Source organism: Triticum aestivum, chromosome 1B (genome assembly GCF_018294505.1).
Source record: "Triticum aestivum cultivar Chinese Spring chromosome 1B, IWGSC CS RefSeq v2.1, whole genome shotgun sequence".
Classification (NCBI taxonomy): domain Eukaryota; kingdom Viridiplantae; phylum Streptophyta; class Magnoliopsida; order Poales; family Poaceae; genus Triticum; species Triticum aestivum.
Window position 1 is genome coordinate 394,613,963 of NC_057795.1, and position 19,847 is coordinate 394,633,809.

The 19,847-nt window shown below is 48.0% G+C and overlaps 1 long non-coding RNA gene across 1 annotated transcript; it reads right to left on the bottom strand.

Moving 5' to 3' along the window:
* Positions 1 to 15,683: 15,683 nt before the first annotated feature.
* LOC123126901 (uncharacterized) lies at positions 15,684 to 17,523 on the bottom strand. The gene is made up of 2 exons (XR_006462111.1): positions 16,283 to 17,523; positions 15,684 to 16,179 (listed from the first exon to the last, which is right to left on the bottom strand). It is a non-coding gene; the product is annotated as an uncharacterized lncRNA (long non-coding RNA).
* Positions 17,524 to 19,847: the final 2,324 nt, after the last annotated feature.

The following is a 19,847-nucleotide window of genomic DNA, read 5'->3' on the forward strand; positions in this document are numbered from 1 at the left end:
TCCCAGCTAGCAAGGGGAATTCTTTTTTTGTGCGTAATAAGGAGGCACTTTCTTGCGTGCGAAGATATAGCTGGTAGGTCTGATCTATCAGCGGGAGGAACTTTTTTCGAAAATTCAGATGCCCTTCCGGTGGGTCCCAGCTGCCAGGTGGAGGATCATTGTTTTGCGCGTAATAAGGAGGCACTTCCTTACGTGCGGCCGTGGACCTAGCTGTCAGCCTCTCCATGTCCATTCGTCTTCCAATGGATGTCGTTCGTTGACCACGCTGACCATGCCGCCGAGAGAACCAGGGCGGTGGACGACGGCGATGCCCTAGACTGGAACAACCCGGAGAAGCCCCACTATTTTGGCATAATAAGGAGGCACTTGCTTGTCTGGGCCCCTACTGTCAGCGTCTCCACTTACGTCCCTCTTCCAATGACTGTTGTTTGTTGACCATGCCGCCGAGAGCACAAACGCGATGGACGAGGCCGAGGTCCAGGAAGGGAACGACCCAGAGCCGGTGAAGCCACAACATCAAATGCCCATGCTGAGGGGAGTACGACGGCTGACTGGTCGGCTGCGGCGTGAGGCTGATGTTGCCGGAAAATAACGGATGTGCAGGTGGGTAGTGGGATGGCCTGGTGGCAGCACAGCCGACCACTGGAGGAGGGATCTGGCAGTACCGCCGGCGCTTGTTTGGGAGGCTGGAGCAGGAAGATCAGAGATTGAAGAAGCACGGCGGCCGTTGGATGGACATCCAACAGTCACTGCTCTCTCTTGACTAAGTTGACAAAGCCTTGTGTATGCGTCAAATTTTTTTTAGGACAGCGTCATCGTCAACCAAGTAGGCCCAGAAGTCAGCCTCCAAATCTGTGGAAAACAACATACAACCCATTAGCCATTATTTTCAATAATTTATATCCCATTTGCTAATTCTTAAGGATATTTTGAAGCCCATATTCTTTTTGTTAGCATTACAGACCATATTCTGGGCACTGCAAAAAATTCAACGAATTTTTGCATATTTCGGTGGGTCTGAACTCTTTTAATCATGAAATTTCGAGTCACGTTAAAAATAATTTTTAAAAACTTATATCAAAATAAAATTCAAAAAAATCTCCACAAAAAAATGATTGAAATTTAAAATCTTGACTAGCAAGATGCCCGTGCGTTGCACGGAACATCAAGATGCATTTGTATGAGTAGTTTATCTTGTGGGAGAAAAAGGATGAACGAGGGAAGGCCTTATCCACAAATGTGGAGAGAGTTGCGGGTAAATTGTCATATTTTCCTTCCTATCCGTTAGATATAGATCGGACGACCTATATTGCAGGATGGCAAGCACACCATCATCACCAACTTTGTTTTTTATTATAGTAGAGATGGAGATAGAGATAGAGAAACTCGTGTGGAATGCGAGAAACCCACTCCAGCCACACACGTCCATTCTAGAGCTGGACACCAGCAAAGCTCCTCCTTCCACCATTTTGTGCTTTTTATGAGAGTAGATAAATCCAGAAAAAACAATATTTGAATGTAATTTCCGGTCTTTGCTTTAAAAATGTACAGCCCATTTCTTACTACTTATAGCCCATTTTCTGGGGAAGCCCATTTCTTACCACTTACATCCCTCCTCGTCTCGAAAGATTTGTAGCCCAGCAGAGTTGAGAAAAGCAAGTAGGCCCCGGTTGTGTATTCTCCAAAAATACTAAGCTAGCCATTTTCAGAAATAAAAAAGATATCAACTGGGCTTGTCATGTGCTTAAACAAAAGCGTAAGCGTGGGCTAGACGGGCCACAGCCCCCGCACAGCCCGCAGTTGAGCTATGTCTCTAAAACTAAGAAAGAACTGGGCAAGTTGTTGGGTCCTTGTTGTTATCCGATCGTTGTGTAATTTTCTCGTTTATTAACTACATTGACAATGGCGTGGGACCTAGTTGTCAAACAATTAGGAGGAAGTATTTTTTTTGGCTTGTAATAATGAGGCACCTGCTTGTGTAATGCAATGACCCTGGTGGGCCCTTACTATCAGCCTCTCCATGTACAGTCATCTCCTGATTCCTCTTGGTTGTTGACCATGTTGATAACGCCAGATGGCGGGGGGCACATTGAGCGAACCAAGGCGGAGAACGTCGGCGAGGCCTCGGACGGGAATGAGCAGGAGCCGTGGAAGATGCGACAGTGTAGTGGCAGGCGAAGGGGAGTACTAGCAGTAGCGGAGCTAGGTTCAGCCTCTGTCCTAGGCAAGCAATGCAACTACAGTGAGCTATAGTGTCATTTCTACTACAGTACGCTATAGTTAACAAGGAACAAATCCACCACACAAGTGTCAAGATCATCAAGATATGATACACCATGTTTGCACTATGCAGCAAGAAAAGAAGTTGTGCGTTGTTGTGCTCCTTTGGGACTGGTGGACGTCGTGGAGCAAAGCCAATGCAGGTGAAGTACAGAAGATGGCAGCAGAAATCAGTTCTTTCATCACAAAACACTTGACTGATTTCACTTCGGTGAACATTTAGAAAACGCCCCAGCTACAACAACCCCATGTTTGGATCTCTCCAGCTACAAACTTGAACAAGATCAATATGGATTTTTTATGTGGAGTCTGAGACTGGTGCGTGGGGTTTCATTGCGAAAGACGAAACTGGTGATTTCCTAGTGGCTGCTGCTGGCAAGATGAACCATGTAAGATCTGCACTGCACGCGAAAGTGATCGCTTGTATGTGAGCTATTGAAGGGGCAGCTGACCCATGTGCACAATGCATTAGTTTTGAATCGGACTGTTTGACAATGATTTCCGCACTTAAAGGGCGGGACTATGACGCTGCGGAGCTGGGAGTTCTCTTTAGAGAAGCTAGAAGCCTGTGCCATGCCTCTTCTGTTTTCTCTGAATTCATGTTTTGTCCCCGGAACTGTAACCATGTGGCGCATGCTTTGGCCCAGTTTGCTATGGGTGCTGCTGAACCCCTCCATGTGTGGGCGAATGTTGCCCCAGACTTCGTTTCTGTCTTGGTGAATGCTGATATGGCTTCCCAAGTTTAAGAGAATATAATTTGTTCCCTCTCAAAAAAATAATCCACCACGCCCCAGGCCAAGGCCATGGCTACCTGGGGCCTAGAACCAGCTTTGAGTACGAGGGCAACAACATGTAACTCAAGCTTACAAATGGTACAAAAAGCCCAAGGACTAATTGTTCATCAAATTTAGACAAAACGCAGATTGGACATGGCAATAACATCTAAGCAACCACTCTTTTCCGCAGTCACAAACAAATGCATCGGTCTGATCCATAAAATCAACATCTTGTGCAAAAGAAATATTGGAGGATGACTACAAGTTGTTGTAAATAGAAGTCGAGCATGTTCAGAAGCCCATTTGTCCACCTGAAACTTCTTTTTTTGTTGTTCAACATGTCCGTCCGTGAGAAATCTCTTGTTGAAAAACTTAAGCCTCATGGACAATAGTAACCTCACATTCAACAGGAAGAATGTGACAAAGCTTTTGTTTGCCTGGTTGGATGCATATCCTTCAATCATTATTGTCCTCAAACGAATGTCATGAGAATTGAGAAAATCCTGGTGCTTATTACGCCACCGATTGGTTATATTTTTTTCTCCATGTGTTAGTGCCTAAGTAGACATGAAGATTGAAAACAGTTAAGGTCTAAAAAAAGAGCATGTCAAATCAGAGACATCTGAACGGTTAATTATAGTACAATATATACGGGCTTTCAATGTGCATGAAATCATCACCTCTATATATAAATTCTCCAGACATCGAAAGCATCGCAGCAAGCCAATAATTATGTTCAGATCGTAACTAAACATTCCGATATATAAGATCTTGACAGAATCCAGCAGCATTGACAGGCTATCCATGGACAAACTCTTGGCTGAGCATATAACATAATATTAGTACCCAAAGTGTACTCCAAGATGATATAAAACATATGCGCACAAATGAAAATGAAGCTTATGATTACAAATGTGTAGATGATAACATACGATACCTAAAAAAGTGAGGAGCCAAATACCAACTTGCCGTCATCATTAAACGGATCACGAATTACACCCAAGGTCTCTAGTTTGGGCGCAGAGACAATAGTTATTTGCAAAGGTTTATAACAATTATCAAGGAGCAACCTTTGAAGTGAAGGGGCATATTTGATGATGAGCTGTTGTCCTTCAAAAAAAATTCCAATGCTTTTAAGGTGAGGCGACTTTATTTGGAGACAACTGATAGAGATTTCTATTCACAAAACAATCAGCAAGCGCTCCAGGGCAGGGCAACTGGAGTGGATGATGCTGTGCAGTGAGGCCTCCGACAGATAAACCACCACAAGGGAAAGTTTTTTTAATAGTGGGAGTTGAAGCATTTGTACCAGATCGTCTGGTAGATAGCACCGGGCGAAGGTGGCAGTGTGGAGAGAGGAGGAAAACCACGAGATGGACAACGGAGGTGTGGGCACAAATTCTTGGTGTTCGGTTTGTGGTATGAAACTTTTGTGGTAATGGTAGCACTCAAACTACTGGAGTTTTTCGAATTCAAGGGATGTCAGCCAAGCATCCACTATGTAGGTACGGACAGCAGGTAGCATGTCAGGATGTAGAGGCATTGAACGGGGCCCTACTGGTGAGAGGAGGCAATTGCTCTGAAGAGATAAAATTCAGGAAGCACAGATATCTGACGACAGTCGAGATTGAGGGGGGGCGATGCGCCACAGAGGGCGCCACCGAGTTGAGAGGAGTTGTGTGCCGCAGCAATCCTTGGTGGGGAGAAGCGAGATGATCTCCCCAAGGATGTCGTCCGGGAGACCACTGGTGTGGTCCACCGGAGATTCTACGGGTTCCTCGGATCTGGGTGGGGGGGGGGGCTCGCCGCTTCTCCCCGCGCTGTCGGGTGCAGGATCTACAACCGGCGTCACCACTGGTAGAAGCCTCATCTTCTTGGCGCTGGGGCCAGACGACTCCATTTTCCTTGTGGGCGTCGCGACGAGCTCACGAGTTTGAGCAGAGTAGCCAGAGACGAGCATAGTGGCAGTGTGAGTGGGGAAGGAGGGCTGGGGTTTTCTGTAGGAGTGGAAGAAGAGGAGCAGGCATTTTCTGTACGAGTGAGGAAGAAGATGAGCGGGGGTTTTCTGTACGAGTGAGGAATATAGGGTGCAGGGGGAATTGGGGGGCGACAGAAGCGGGAGAGTCCAACGAGCTGCGGTATAAGTGGAAGCAAGGAGGAAGGAGGTTTTTTCTAGGACCGCCCCCTCTTTAAGAAATATGGGCTTTTCCTCGCAAAAAACAAACAGGCTTTAAGATGGATAGGCTTTTGTATCGGCCTAGTCGGTTACCCGTCTTTCGTACTGGAGGCCCTTAACACTAGAGGAAGCCCATTAGAGACACTCTCCCGCTTATTGCCCATTCAAAAGTGAAAAAGAGACGACTCTATCTTAATTATGGCTCCTCATCTATAACATTTTTCATCTTAAAAAAGTTATTGCTCCTTTTCAGGCCATCTTGTCATCCACCAAATTAGAGGATGGTGTACTACATGCAGACACTCACATTGGTTGTAGCGTGGCAAAACGAGGGGTCAAACAACATGCCCACAATATACATTGATTGTAAAGGTTGACATGCTACTAAGCTTCACAACATACGGTATGCATACTAGCTAACATTCACAAGCACTTAAGTTCAGCATGTTTACACATCTAAATGATTCACAAGACTATAACCAAGACAAAGATGTCAGAAGGTGTAGAAATAAAGAAAAAACGATCGAAGCTTCTCTGGGCAAAGGGCCTCCCTACGCACGCACTAATTTCCTGGGCATGCTTCTTTCTGCTCAATGTTGTGTGCACTTTGAGCATGTTGGCTCATCTTGCTATTTACGCTGACACATTGCAGCAAACAGAGGAGGCAATAGAGATCACTCAACATCAGGCCATTTTGTGCAGTTCCACTGAAATCATCTTCATTGTCCTGAATGTGAAAAGAGAGGAAGGCGTTGTACTTAAACGGTGTCGCAAAACAGTAGCACATATCAATAGCTCGGCATGACAAAACACGATCATCTGGATGAAGGGGATACTGACCTGCGTGAGGAAGACTATGCATAACTTTATAGGTGGTTAGTTGATTTCCACCTTGGGATCTCCTATGATGGCACGGAGGAAATTCTATCCAATCGATGAGTGCAATTCCTTCTATGTGGCTGTAGAAAATTTGTCCGACTAACCCCAATATATTTTTTATGCAGTTCCACCAAAATAATGCACCGCCGTTTGCACGACCCCTACTCACCGGCCAGGCCATCAATGACTCGGACCCTTTTATCTTGCGTTGACGGCATGGCTGCAGTGCTTGTTTGCTCCTCCACACAAGATAGGCTCGTTCCACACTACAAACAGCAAGTCAGCGTATGAATAAGGTTATTTCATCTTGCCATAGTCATTCTACCTAGTTATGAATGTAGGAATACCTGGAGCACCGTGAGGTCAGCTGACAGTAGGTTCCACTAAAATTGAGGTTTGTGCTTCCGTTTGCACAAATAGACACCATATGGAGATACACAACCCTATTTGCACAAATAAAATCAGCGGCGGCCTCCCGTGTTCTACTTCTCCTTGATGTTGTTGGTGGGCGGGGACGTACTAGCCGTTACCTCGTCGACATCCGCAGCGGCTTCTTTCTTTGCCTGCATGGTGCGGCTACGCACGCGTCGACGGGGGATGGCGCAGTCGTAGGCACTGGAGGCGTTGTACGATGCGGCAGCGTCGAGGGCTGCGGCAATTCCCGTGCCGCCGTGCTCACCAACAAGCCGGCATGGAGCAAGTAGGCACTCTTCCTAGAGCTGTATTGGAGCGGCTAGTTGTGGAACCACGTGTTGTCTTAGTGCGGCAACTGCCTCCGATGTGCTAAGCAAGGTAGGTGGAGTAGCGAGTTGCCTCACTCGTAACTTCCAGGCTCGGCGGGCCACCCAAATGGCTTTTATGTTGGAGAACTGCTCTTCCTGCTCGTCGGATGCTGCCGAAAGAGTGGAGAAAATGGTGGAAGGAGGAGCTTGGCCGACGTCCTGCTCCTGAACGGACGTGTCTGGCCAGAGTGGGTTTCTCGCATTCCACATGGGTGTCTCTATCTCTACTCTTATAAAAACAGAGTTAGTGATGATGGTGTGCCTGCCATCCTGCAATATAGGCCGTCCAATTTATATTTGACGGATAGGAAGGAAACAATGACAATTTTGCAAAAAGATACCCACATCCCTCTCCACATTTGCAAATAATGCCTTCCCTCGTTCATCCTTTTCTCCCACAAGATAAACTACTCATACAAATGCATCTTGATGTTCCGTGCAATGCATGGGCATCTTGCTAGTAAATGTAGGTTTTTGAATGCGGCGAGGAGGCGGCTACAGCTGGGAGTGCAGTGGGCGGCGCCCTCGGTCGGCGTGCCGGTTCAAATGGCAGACGCAGTGAGAGGTCGCGTCCGCCCTTACCCCCTTGACATTGGACCTTGACCGTGTACGTCCGGCTTTGAGGACAAGATTATCCTTGATGGTGTATGTCACCTTGTGTCCAGATTTGAGATGCGACATGTACCAGATGAATGACTCCAAGTTCGACCATCGTGATGCTAGGTGCGCGCCGAGGAACACTATTTGAGAGACCCTCCCCCCTCATAATTTTCCTACATTGGTCGTTTGATTCATAGGATAGAATGATATAGGATTTTTTCCCTATGTAATCATGTTTTAATTGGCAATCTATCATCCACTCCAACCTTTTTTCACTTCCTTTGTTCCTATGAAGAGAGTACTTGCTCTAAATGATGTGCCGCTGCAAGAGCCACCTATATTAATTAACCATGCTCTAAAAAGGTGGACCAGCTTTGGCTATAGTATACTACTAGTACTGTACTAGGTTAGTAGGTGACCTTGCGCTTGGCTCTTCTCCTCTTCCGGAAGTCGAACAATAATGATGGTACTACAGTAGTACTTCTGGCAATCTGACACCAAATGAACTACTGCACGTCCACCGCTTGTAAGCAAAAGTTTCTCCTCGTGCTACGAGCCACCACGCATGCGTTGGCGAGGGAGAAGGCGTAGTAAGCAAGCTTCTCGTCGAGTTGATGGGACACATCAAAGTTATTCAGTACTCTCTCCAAAAAGGTCTGACTGTGTCCATGGCTACCATCCAGTGCTTCATCATTGAGTACGTGCACTATTCACGTGCCATCGAAGAGAAAAAATATTGCGTAGTACTAGGTGCCATCGAAGTGCACGACTCACTTACGCACTTATTATATCCATTTCTTGCATGACACGTCCACCTTGATGCTAGATGTCCCGTGTGTCGGCAAAAGGATGAACAAATCTCACGTCTTAAACAAAAGAGTGGAAGAACATAGATTCCCGACGACCAAGAAGGAACAACGAACCTCGCGGTGGAGCGTCCGCACTCATAATATTTTATATTATTCAGCGATATAAAATCAACCAAATCTGTCCACATTCCTATACCATTATATACTGTGAGAATAAATTTGAATGTAAGCCATTGATTCTCTCTATCCAATCACTACAAAAAAAGACATATCCGTGACATTTTGGGCCGAACAAAAAAATTTCTGTCATACTTATGACACTTCTGTAACGATAATTGTGACAAACCCCGGTATCATCATAGATGTGGTGGGCTCCTACTTCTATGACAAAAAATCATGACAGAAAATGAGCTTTTCGTCCTGGGCGGGCCGGAGATGCAGCTGCATGACATTCTTTGGGCCGTCCATGATAGAAAAAATCCATGGTAGAAGCAAGGGCGAGGAAAATATCAGGGTGTTCCCGGTTACGGTGGGTCGTCGGGGCCGAGCGATGCACGGAGGTTTGCATGTTTCTCTCGTACACGCACGCGCGTGGGTGCGAGGCGTTGGGCTCTAACTGAACCCGAGCGAGGCGTTCGTCTACTGAACCCAAGCGATTGCACTGCAGGCCATGCATTACTGAACCCGAGCGATTGCACTGCAGGCTATGCGTTACTGAAACCGAGCGATTGATTGATGGTTGTTAACTAAACCCGATCGAGCGATTCCTTCGCTACTGCTGCTAACTGAAGCCGATCGATGCTACCTCTGGATGAATAGTGAGCATTGCTGGGGGGTTTGGATGAACAGTTCCCGGTGGGGGTGGATGAACAGGACCCCGTAGTGTTGCCTCTGGATGAACAGGACCCCGATCGATCGAGCCGGTTGGGGATGGATGAACAGGACCCCGTGGAGGTTGCATGAACAGGACGACCCCGTGGAGGGCTGGACAAATAGTAGATGGTGGAGGAGTGGATGAAGAGTAGCCCGTGAAGGGGTGGTTGAACAGGAGCCCGTGGAGAGGGCTGGTTGAACAGTAGCCGGTGGAGTAGCGCACGGTGGAGGCTGGATGAACAGGAACCCGTGGATGAACAGTCGCGGGTGGAGGCTGGAGGAGGTCAACGGTGGATGAACAGTAGCCCGTGGAGGCTGGAGGAGGTCGACGGTGGAGATGAACAGTGTCCTGTTTTGCGGTATGCCACACCCCTCCCGATGAACAGGACCCCCGTTTCGACCATAGCGCTCCAACATAAGTCCATTTCCTCCGTTTTTGCGGTACGCCACACCCCTCCCGATCAACAAGACCCCGTTTTGACCGTAGGAGGTCCAACAGAAGTCCGTTTCCTCCGTTTTGCGGTATACCAGACCCCTCCTGATGAACAGGATCTCGTTTCGAACGTGGCCAGTCGAACACAAGGTCGTTTCCTCTGTTGTGCGATACGCTAGGCCTCGTTTCCATCGGCTGTTCCGTCCAAGCCGGTTGGCTCCCATGCGTTCTGTTGCCTCCCGATGAACACGACGCATTCCGTTGCCTCCCGATGAACACGACGCATTCCGTTGCCTCCCCATGAACACGACAACGACGCGGTTTCTCCTTTCCGACCCAGCCATGTACACGAGTCCTGGTCGTACGTATGCGTGAGTAGGCATTCGAGACCCCGCCTATATGTACGTACGTGGCCGTATTTTCTTTCTTGCACCCTTGGTCGTTGTATGTACGTGTACATGCTACGTGCACGCCTCTACTACGACACGTGCGCGCCTCTACATCGACCAGTATGTACATACATGTTCGCGACCAGAATGACAATGCTATGTACGCTTCGACCAGGTGGGTCCCGACTGTCAGGCACTTCCTTGCATGCGAAGATGTAGCTGGTGGGTCCTAGCAGTCAGGGGGGAAACGTTTTTTCATGAAATACGGTGGCCCGTTCGGTGGGTCCCTGCTGTCAGATGGAAGAATCATTATTTTCTGCGTAATAAGAAGGCACTTCCTTGTTGTGGCCGTGGACCCAGCTGTCAGCCTCTCCACGTATAGTCCACGTCCAATGGAAGTCGTTCCTTGACCACGTTGACCACGCCGCACCGAGAGCACCAGGGCGCTGGACAACAGCGAGGCCTAAGAAGGGGACAATGCAGAGCCGGGGAAGACGCGGTAGCGAAAGCCCGCGCGGAGAGGAGTACGAGGGTTCACTAGTCCGGCTGCGGTGTGAGGCTGCCGTCGCCGCAGCACCTGGCCTGCGGTGGGAATAGTAGGGGGCGGTGAGGTCTCCGCGGCAGCACAGTCAGCCACAGAAGGCAGGAACATGCGGCACGACCGGCGCTGGTTTGGGCGGCTGGAGCAAGAACACCAGAGGTTGAAGAAGCACTACGGCCGTTGGATGGACATCGTACGGTCACTGTAGCTAGAATCGTTCATATTGACGAAGTTGACAAAGCCCTCCATCCCCATCAACTTAGTAGGACCACAAGTCAGCCTCCCACCAAGGTGGGTCCCAGCTAGCAGGGGGAGTGTTCATTTTTTTGTGCGTAATAAGGAGGCACATCCGATGGGCCCGAGCTGATAGCAGTGGGAACTTTTTTTCGTGAAATACGGTGGCCCGTCCGATGGGTCCCAGCAGTAAGGGGGAAATGATTTTTTCATGAAATACGGTGGCCCATCCGGTGGGTCCCTGCTGTCAGGTAGAGGAATAATTATTTTGCGCGTAATAAGGAGGCACTTCCTTGCGGCTGTCATGGACCCAGCTGTCAGCCTCTTCACGTACAGTACTCTTCCGATGGAAGTCGGTCGTTGACCACATTGACCACGCCGCGCCGAGAGCACCACGGCGGTGGACGATTGCAAGGCCTAGGAAGGGGACGACACGGAGCCGGGGAAGACGCGGCAGTGGATGCCCACGCGGAGAGGAGTACGAGGATTCACTGGTTCGGCTACGGTGTGACGCTGCCGTCGCTGCAGAATAATAGGGGGTGTGTGTGAGTGGAGGGATGGCCTGGCCAGTGGTGGGAGTAGTAGGGGGCGGTGAGGCCTCCGCGGTAGCACAGCCGGCCACGGGAGGCAGGAGTAGGCGGCACAACCGGTGCTGCTTTGAGCGGCTGGAGCAAGAAGATCAGATGTTGAAGAAGCACTACGGCCGTTGGATGGACATCGTACGGTCACTGGAGCTAGAATCGTTCATATATTGACTAAGTTGACAAAGCCCTCCGTGCCCGTCAACTTAGTAGGCCCACAAGTCAGCCTCCCACTATGGTGGGTCCCAGCTGGCAGGGGGTATTCATTTTTTTTGTGCGCAATAAGAAGGAACTTCCTTTCGTGCGAAGATATAGTTGGTGGGTCCGACCTGTCAGTGGAGGAAACTTTTTTGCGAAATACAGAGGCCCTTCCAGCGGGTCCCAGATGTGAGGTAGAGGAATCATAATTTTGCGTGTAATAAGGAGGCATTTCCTTGTGTTTGGCCGTGGACCCAGCTGTCAGCCTCTCCACGTACAGTCCACTTCCGATGGATGTCATTCGTTGACCACGTTGACCGCGCCGCACCGAGAGCAACAGGGCGGTGGATGACGGCGAGGCCTACGAGGGGAACGACACGGAGCCGGGGAAGACATGGCAGTGCCTACCCACGCAATGGAGAGTACGAGGGTTGACTGGTTCGTCTGCCGTGGCCAGAAAATAATAGGATGTATGGGTGAGTAGAGGGATAGACAGGCCAGGGATGCGAGTATGATGGGGCCGTGAGGCCTGCCCGGCAGCATAGCCGGCGATTTGAGGCGGAAGCCGGCGGTTCCGATGGCGCTGGTTTGGGCGGCTGGGGCAGAAAGATCACAGATTGAAGAAGCACGATTGCCGTTAGATTGACATCTAACGGTCTGACGCTGGTAGAGTCGATTGTTGACTAAGTTTCTTTTTTGAGAAACCTTGTGTACGCATGAACTTCGTAGGCCCACAAGTCAGCCTCCAAATCTGTGGCAGACAACATAGAGACCATTTGCTATTTTTTAATAATTTGCAGTCTATTTGCTAATTCTTAAGTAATTTATTACCGCCCATTTTCTGCCCAGGACCACGGTCAAAAAGTTCAACCTTATTTTGCATATTTCGGTGGAGTCCGAACTATTGTAATCTCGAAATGATAAACTTTTTTTAAGAACTTATTGATTTGCCAAAAAAATTGTTTTGTTTTTGTAAAAAAATAAGACGTGGGGCAATTGAGTTGGTTTAAGGGAAAACCAGTGGTAAAAAAATCAGCGTTGGGAGGGAAAACAACAACAAAAATAAGGATGTAAATATGAAAAGGGAATTTTATGTATTTTCAATATAATGATACGTGTATATGAACTAGTAAAACTATAGGTAGAGATTAGAAAACGGATGTAGGACATGCGTTTCAAGAGGAAAATAGAACTGGGTTGTGTGTATGATTCAGTAAAAAAACTGCATGCGGATGTTGTAAGACAAAATATAACTAACGCTGGCGGGCCAGAGGCTAGTAGATAACTGCTGGATATTTGTACCCAATTGTCGTCACGGGCTGGGCCTGTTAAAAACAAAACCAAGCGTGGGCAGTCTACAACCCAGTTGAAACTTGCTCGACCTGAAAAAACAATATACGTGCTCAATAAACGAGAGAATTCTGCAAGTACAGACTGATAACTGGGATGCAGCAGGGATATTGTTTTTTCATCGTGATAATAAGTGCATGCACTTGTTTCCAAAATTTTGGAGAACTGGGAATTCGGACGGCAGGTGCTTCTGCTACCCATCAAGTAAAAATCAAGTGCCTGAAAATTCGTTTCGAAACAAATGATTCAGCTTTATATCCACGTCGACCCTCGGCATGATGGTTGGAAGCAAATGCAAGATCATACCAAAAGATCATTAACAACAATACCAACTTGCGGACGACAAGGTAGTATAAGTACCAATACCAAACTAACTTATAATCTTTTTACTCCTGGCCCTAGTGTTCGTCTGGTAGAAAATCTTGCAGAGGACCAACTCCTGCTCCTTCTCTTGCTCCAGGTTCCCGAGGTGGTACTGGTGCATCACCTAGTTGGTCCTCTGCTGGTCCAAGTTCTTGTTGGTGTGCAGCACCAGAACCTTTTTGATGCCCGTCTGCCGGGCGTTGACCATCACCGGCAAGGTATGCCGGTCTTGTGCCACATCGTGTGCATGCCGCACTCCGACTATATCTTGCGACGCGTCCACGTGCCCCTTTTGAACGCCCTGAAATTGCGCTGGAAGAAATGCTTGCTTAGGCCACTCAGTGTGATACCTGCAGTATTGTTGAATACAGGTTTTCGTGTACGTAGTTGATAATTTCATAATATCTTTGGCATGTTGCAGTCACTTGTTTCACTTTTTATTAACTGTGAAATTGTAATTGCTTCACCAGGTCTGCGTCTAAAAAGAAAAATAGAGCTATAAACAAAGGAATATGTTTGTGCAAGTAGACGGTCGATCGGTGTCTTACCAGGAAGTTTCTCAGGATGGGTGTAGCATATGTCATGCTCGCTGTCGATGGTTGGTATGAACAAATCGATGAGAGGGTGAGATCTCGCGCTGTCAGCACTCACTTTGGCCTCAAGGGGCTCAATCAGCTCCTGATTTGTGGGATTGAACTTGACGCCAGCCGGCAGCATCGGCCAATCCTTCTTCGACTTGCATCGGTTAATTTCAGTTATATGGTACTCAATGTATGATCAATCGACTGTTTTAAGTGAATGATGAAAGATTTCGACTGATAAGTGGTACTCCAAATCTGAAGTCCAGAATACCTGAACACACCGCCGGGATTCTTGTGTCACCTCACGTGCAGCGTGTTGTCACGTCAATTCAATGTGTGGACATGATGAATAATTTGACCACCGTATACTAGTACTGCTACTGTACTACTTACTAGTCGTATTTAGTGTCACATTTTAACCATATATATATACAGCCGGTCTATTCTGCTAATATTAGCAGAATAACTATTCTGATAACACTTCCGCACTGCACGCTCAACACAAGTGCACGTCATTTTTTAAACCAAGTGTGCTGCGGTACTCACGCAAGTGAACTTCCCGTCGCAAAAAAACTGCATGCCATGTTTTTCCGGTATTGTTTTTGCTCTAGTTGTTTAACCATTTATCGGAATGAGGCGTATAATATACTGTTGAAAATCAATGGATTAGGCGCAACTTCGACATGTTGAACACTTTTCGATATTCCTCGCGGTTTAAGAGCAGTTTTGAAAACGGTGCGGCCCACAACGATTGGCAGCAATCGTATTTTTGTGATTTTTTCTAAACCGCTCATCGGAATAAAGCAAATGATGCGCCGTTGGAAAGATATCGTCGAGGCACATCTTTTTCATATGTATTGTTTTCTCTAATTCGTTACGGTTTAAAAGCAGTTTCAAATTTACTAAATCGCGGAATTACGTTTTTTTGAAATTTTTGCAAGTTACGGTACTGTTTTCGCTCTAGTTTTTGAACAGTTTGTCAAAACGAGGCATGTAATATGTCATTGGAAAGCTATGGACAAGGCACAACTTTCATATGTTGAAATGTTTTTGAGATTCCTTACGGTTTTAAGTTAATTTTGAAAATCATGCGGCGGACGACGAGTGGCAGCGGCCGTTTTTCGTGAAATTTTCACAAACCGCTGGTCGAAATGATTCAAACAGTACGCAGTTGGAAAGATATCGATGAGGCGCAACGTTTTCATGTAGAATACTCTCTCTAATTCTTTACGGTTTAAGAGGAATTTCGAATTTACCGAAATGCGGACACTGTTTTTCGCAACACCCAAATCGACGTGCGGTACTTCATCCGATTGAAAACCGCACTGCAACGGACGAAAAACCGCACTGCATTAGACCGGTAAGAGAACTGCATGGTTTCTCTTATTCAAACCTAATTTTTTTTCAAGGATGAGAAAGTAGAGTGCACTTCACATCGGGTGTAAATGAACCACAACACTATCACGACGTGAACCGCATTATTTTTTTCCGCTTCTGTAACAATCTTTTTGCACTTATGGGATGAACCACATCGTACGGCTGACCGCACTGCTTCAGACGGAAAACCGCACTGCATCAGACAGTCAAAGTGAACTTCATGATTTGTTTTCTCGAATGTAATTTTATCTCGTATGAGTTTTTGTTGTCCTTTTTCAAAAATAAATCGTGAACAAGAGTGGACCGCACAGACGAAGCAAATGAACCGCGACATATATCGAAATGAACTGCATTACTATCTTTTTTGTTTCGTTAAATTTTTAGCACTTTCATGTTCGCACAAGTGAACTACATCACTCTAAAAACTGAACCACATTCGAGGACCAAATGCACTGCAGGTGTTGATGTAGTCGACTAAATTTTGATACACACGAAACAAATTGCACTTCATACAGAGAGGTAATGAAACATCATTCTTTTTACACAAACAATACACACGAGACACCAAATTCAGCATACGAGACACTTGTTTTCTTCGTCACAGGATGAGCTAATGCATTGCAAGCCCACGTTTTTGAACCGCACGAGGTGCCCTAAACTGTAGTGCACTGAACATACAAAGAAGACACAAAATCGTCACAAAAATAGATGGTGCTTCCCAGGAAAGAACATGCCAACGCACTGCAAAAACATGCCAATGCACTGCATGGAAAAATAGATGGTGCTTCACTGGAAAGGACATGCCAACGCATTGCAAAAACATGGCAATGCACTGCATGGAATGTGACTGACGAACCGCTAGCTCAAGCAAGTAAAATGCAATATGACTCAAAAAATCACCATGGCACGGATCCCGCACGGGGTGATGTACTGCACGCGGTTGCAGTCCTTTTCTTCCTGCAAAAAATAGCAAAAAAATGAACCGCACCCAATTTGTGAATCAACTGCAGCAAACAAAGAAATTGCACTGAATTGACAAAGGAAAACGACCCTACATCACCTCCTCTACTCCTCTCACTGCTCATGGCCGTCAGCGCTAGATCTGATGGTGCACTAACGCTGCAGCTGCTCTGGTGTAGACAAATCAAGGGGGAGAGAGAGCATTAAGGGGGCTGTGAGGGAAAGACGCTCGGAGCTCATCGGTGGCCACATCACTCTGACCCGCGGGGTGACGTTGTTGACCGTGGCGTGCCATGGGCGGGGGAGGTGCTGGTGGATCCGGGGATGAGGGAGGTGGCACGGGATGGGGCTACAGTCCGTGCCCGCGCCGGGCACCAAGGTGTAGAGGGGCCGGCATCTGCGGTCGGATCCGACGAAGGCGACACGCATCCGGTTGGCGAAGACGAAGGATGAATCACGCTGCCAGATGCCGGCGGTGAGCTCCTTTCGGGGCACGATGGATCTGGCCCTCTCCGCCACCGACCACCTGCGCCGCGCAGCACGGCCCCTTATCGCTGCCGGTTGCCGCTATTCCCCCACAGCCTTGGACGTGTTGGTGGCCGAGGTTGACCACCATCCGAGGGAGGAGGTTGGGGGAAGGGAGTGGAGCCCGAGATCCGGCGGATCTGCATACAATAGCGGTGGTGTGCGATTCGCGTCGCCGGGGATCACCGGATCCGAAGGTGGGTTCCATTGGCAGTGGAGCGTGGCGTACTGGGCATGGGCAAGGCAGTGGCCTGCCGGGTCAGAAGAAAGTAGAGGGAATCCCCGGAGATTTGGCTACCGGCCGAGGCAGTGGCGGAAGAAGGTGGAGGGGATTACCATGGATGGTGCGGGGGTGGGAGGTGCGGGTGTGTTCGGGATGTGGGAGATGCAAGGGAAGATGTGCGGGTCGTGGCCGCGCAGGGGGGTGGTTGCTGACCCAGATCCATTGCCGGGAGGCATGTCGGTGGCGGTTGCCGGATCGGACCCGTCCCCGGGACTCCATGTGGCTGGGGATGCCTTGGGCCTCGCCGGATCTAGGCGCCAGCGAGGTGGAGCTCGGCGGGGCGGGCCGCACTGGCGGAAGGAGGCTGGGCTGGTCCGGCTTGCGGGTTGCAGTGGTGGGGTGGCGGAGGAAGGTGGATGGGGAGAGGTATGGCGGTGCGGCAGCTCGGGTGGGATGGAACGTGCCGGAGAAGGTGGGGAGTTTGGGCAATGGTGGGGTGGTTTTCGGCCGGGGGTTGACTTGCTTTTCTTTCATTTCGTATCATTAGCGTCGACTGGCTGTGTAGTCAGGTGTTAGCAGAATAAGGCTACTGTTAGCCGAATAAGGTCTTAAGGGTGTTATTAGAATAGACCCTATATATATATATATATATATATATATATATATATATATATATTCTGCACAACATCTACATCATCATTATCAGTACATCCTACGCAGGTGAGTTAGGATGCACTTGATCCCAGGAAGGTATCTATCCTTCAAACCAGAGGAGTGCTTCAAACTAACAACAGTACATAATATTCAACAAAAGAGGGTCGTGCTACAGCAGCAGAATACATGGCTCAATCCAGATATCAGTACGAATAAAGTTGTGCATATTTGCTATTGGCATGAACCACATCGCTGCATGTCGGGTTTGCAAAAGCCATCCATCGCATGGAAGCTTGATGCCTTTCACACACTGAAGATTATCTGGCAACAAGTTGTGTCGACGAATCTCTGAATATGGTGATTCATCAAACCCATGGTATGATGTGTAAACACAGTCCCCCCTGGCGAATGGAAGTTGCATAGCATGGTAATCATCGCTAGTGATATGATCGATGATTGGTTGGATGATCGGATAATTGAGCCCGAGGAACATGGAGTGGTTGTCGAGGCTGTAAACCCGCCTACAGTTGAATACGCCTGGCCCAACGGAGTTGGGATCTTTCTCGAACACGAAGCAACCATAGCCATCAATGTCACAAACTCCCCATGCATTGTACTGCATGTGGTTTGATGTAATGGTTTGGTAAATTTGGTACGTGCAAATGAGCATCAAAATGACCGCCGTCAGCTAAACGAGCGATAAATCACCACCCGTCGGCTGGTATGATTCCAGGTCCTGGAATCATGAAGGCCAGCGCATTTGCGTCTGCTTCAACAATTCAAATTGGAGACCAAAGGACAAAAATAAACAATTATGTTCAGAGTATGTGTGGAATTAAGATTATTATAACAGTGACACATATCATAGACAGAGAATTGCAATGCCGTAGTCATAATCATACCCCAAGTTAAATAAATAAGCCAATGGCTTTCATATTCTAGCAATATGTCATGGTTCAAACATCATGTGACAATGAGAGGAAAACAGCTATGACAGAGCCTACTCATATTCTACCATAGCACTTACTACTACTGTTCTCATATCAACTCTAAGCAATAACATGCGTTGTTATAATTTTTTTGGAAATGAGAGTAACATATAGCAATCATGATGTTATGCTCACAATATCTATTCTAACAGTCATTAGACGCCAATTGTTCTCATATCAACTCTAACAATAAAATGTGTGGTCATAAAAATTTAGGAAATGAGAGGAACATATAGCAATGATGTGGTTATAGGCATACTATCTATTCTAAATTTGTAACAATGAATAGGCAGTCGGTAAAGATGAGATGAGATAGAACAATTACACGATGATAGCTTCCACCAGTATAGGCAGCCAATCTGCGCGTAAACGATGCCATCATGCACTATAGCATCAGACAGAAATGTTGCCTCAACAGGATTGACGATGAGCCATAACCACGTATGGCGACCGGATTCCAGATAGACTAATCCCATGTTGAACAAGGCAATGAGCTTGTAATCCATGTAGTCTTCTGATGGTGTGGGAACTTCGCAGATTACAACTTTCAGCAAACAGAGGTCGAGCCAAAAGCTTGACGCGTCTCGTGCGTAGTAGGCAGGAGTGTCCGGTGGGCCGCGAGGCTCGATGGCGATGGTATCCAATGATGGAAGGGTGATCTCTCGCTGGCTGTAGATATCCACGAGATGCCATGGACTACCGGATTGGTGGATGAGGACGATCCAGTTGGCCTTCATGCCCGCCCAGTAGTGGTCGGGCATGAAGGACAGGTGGCCGGGTAGTGGTAGCATGTCGAGGGGCAGCACGACAACCTCCATAGGATCATCAAGTTGGTGTCTGGGCCACCTACGAGGATCGGGCATCAGCAAGCAGGGTGTCTTGAAAAGAGTCGGCCGGTTGCAGACGAGTAGACGGTACAAAGACACCGAGCATGCGGCCAGACGGACGGTGCTGAGTAGGTCCATACGATTACAAATCTGCTCCAAGAGAACATCGAGGAGGGAATTCCAATCACGGCTCTGCGTGTCAGTCGGTTCTACCATTGGGGTTTTCGGTGCCTGCGAGCCATCGGGGAAGTGGATTCGGGCGGGCGAGCAAAGAAGCTTCTCCTCGTGTGGCCGAGCAGTGAGCGGGGGGATATGGTACGCGCGAGCTACCAAGGAAGATGGCGCGGACGGGTGAGCAGTGAGCGGGGGTAAATGGTGTGCGGCCGACAATGGGGAAGAGAGAAGGAATAAGAAGAGAGGAGGAAGAAGAGTGGAAGACGAGGAAGA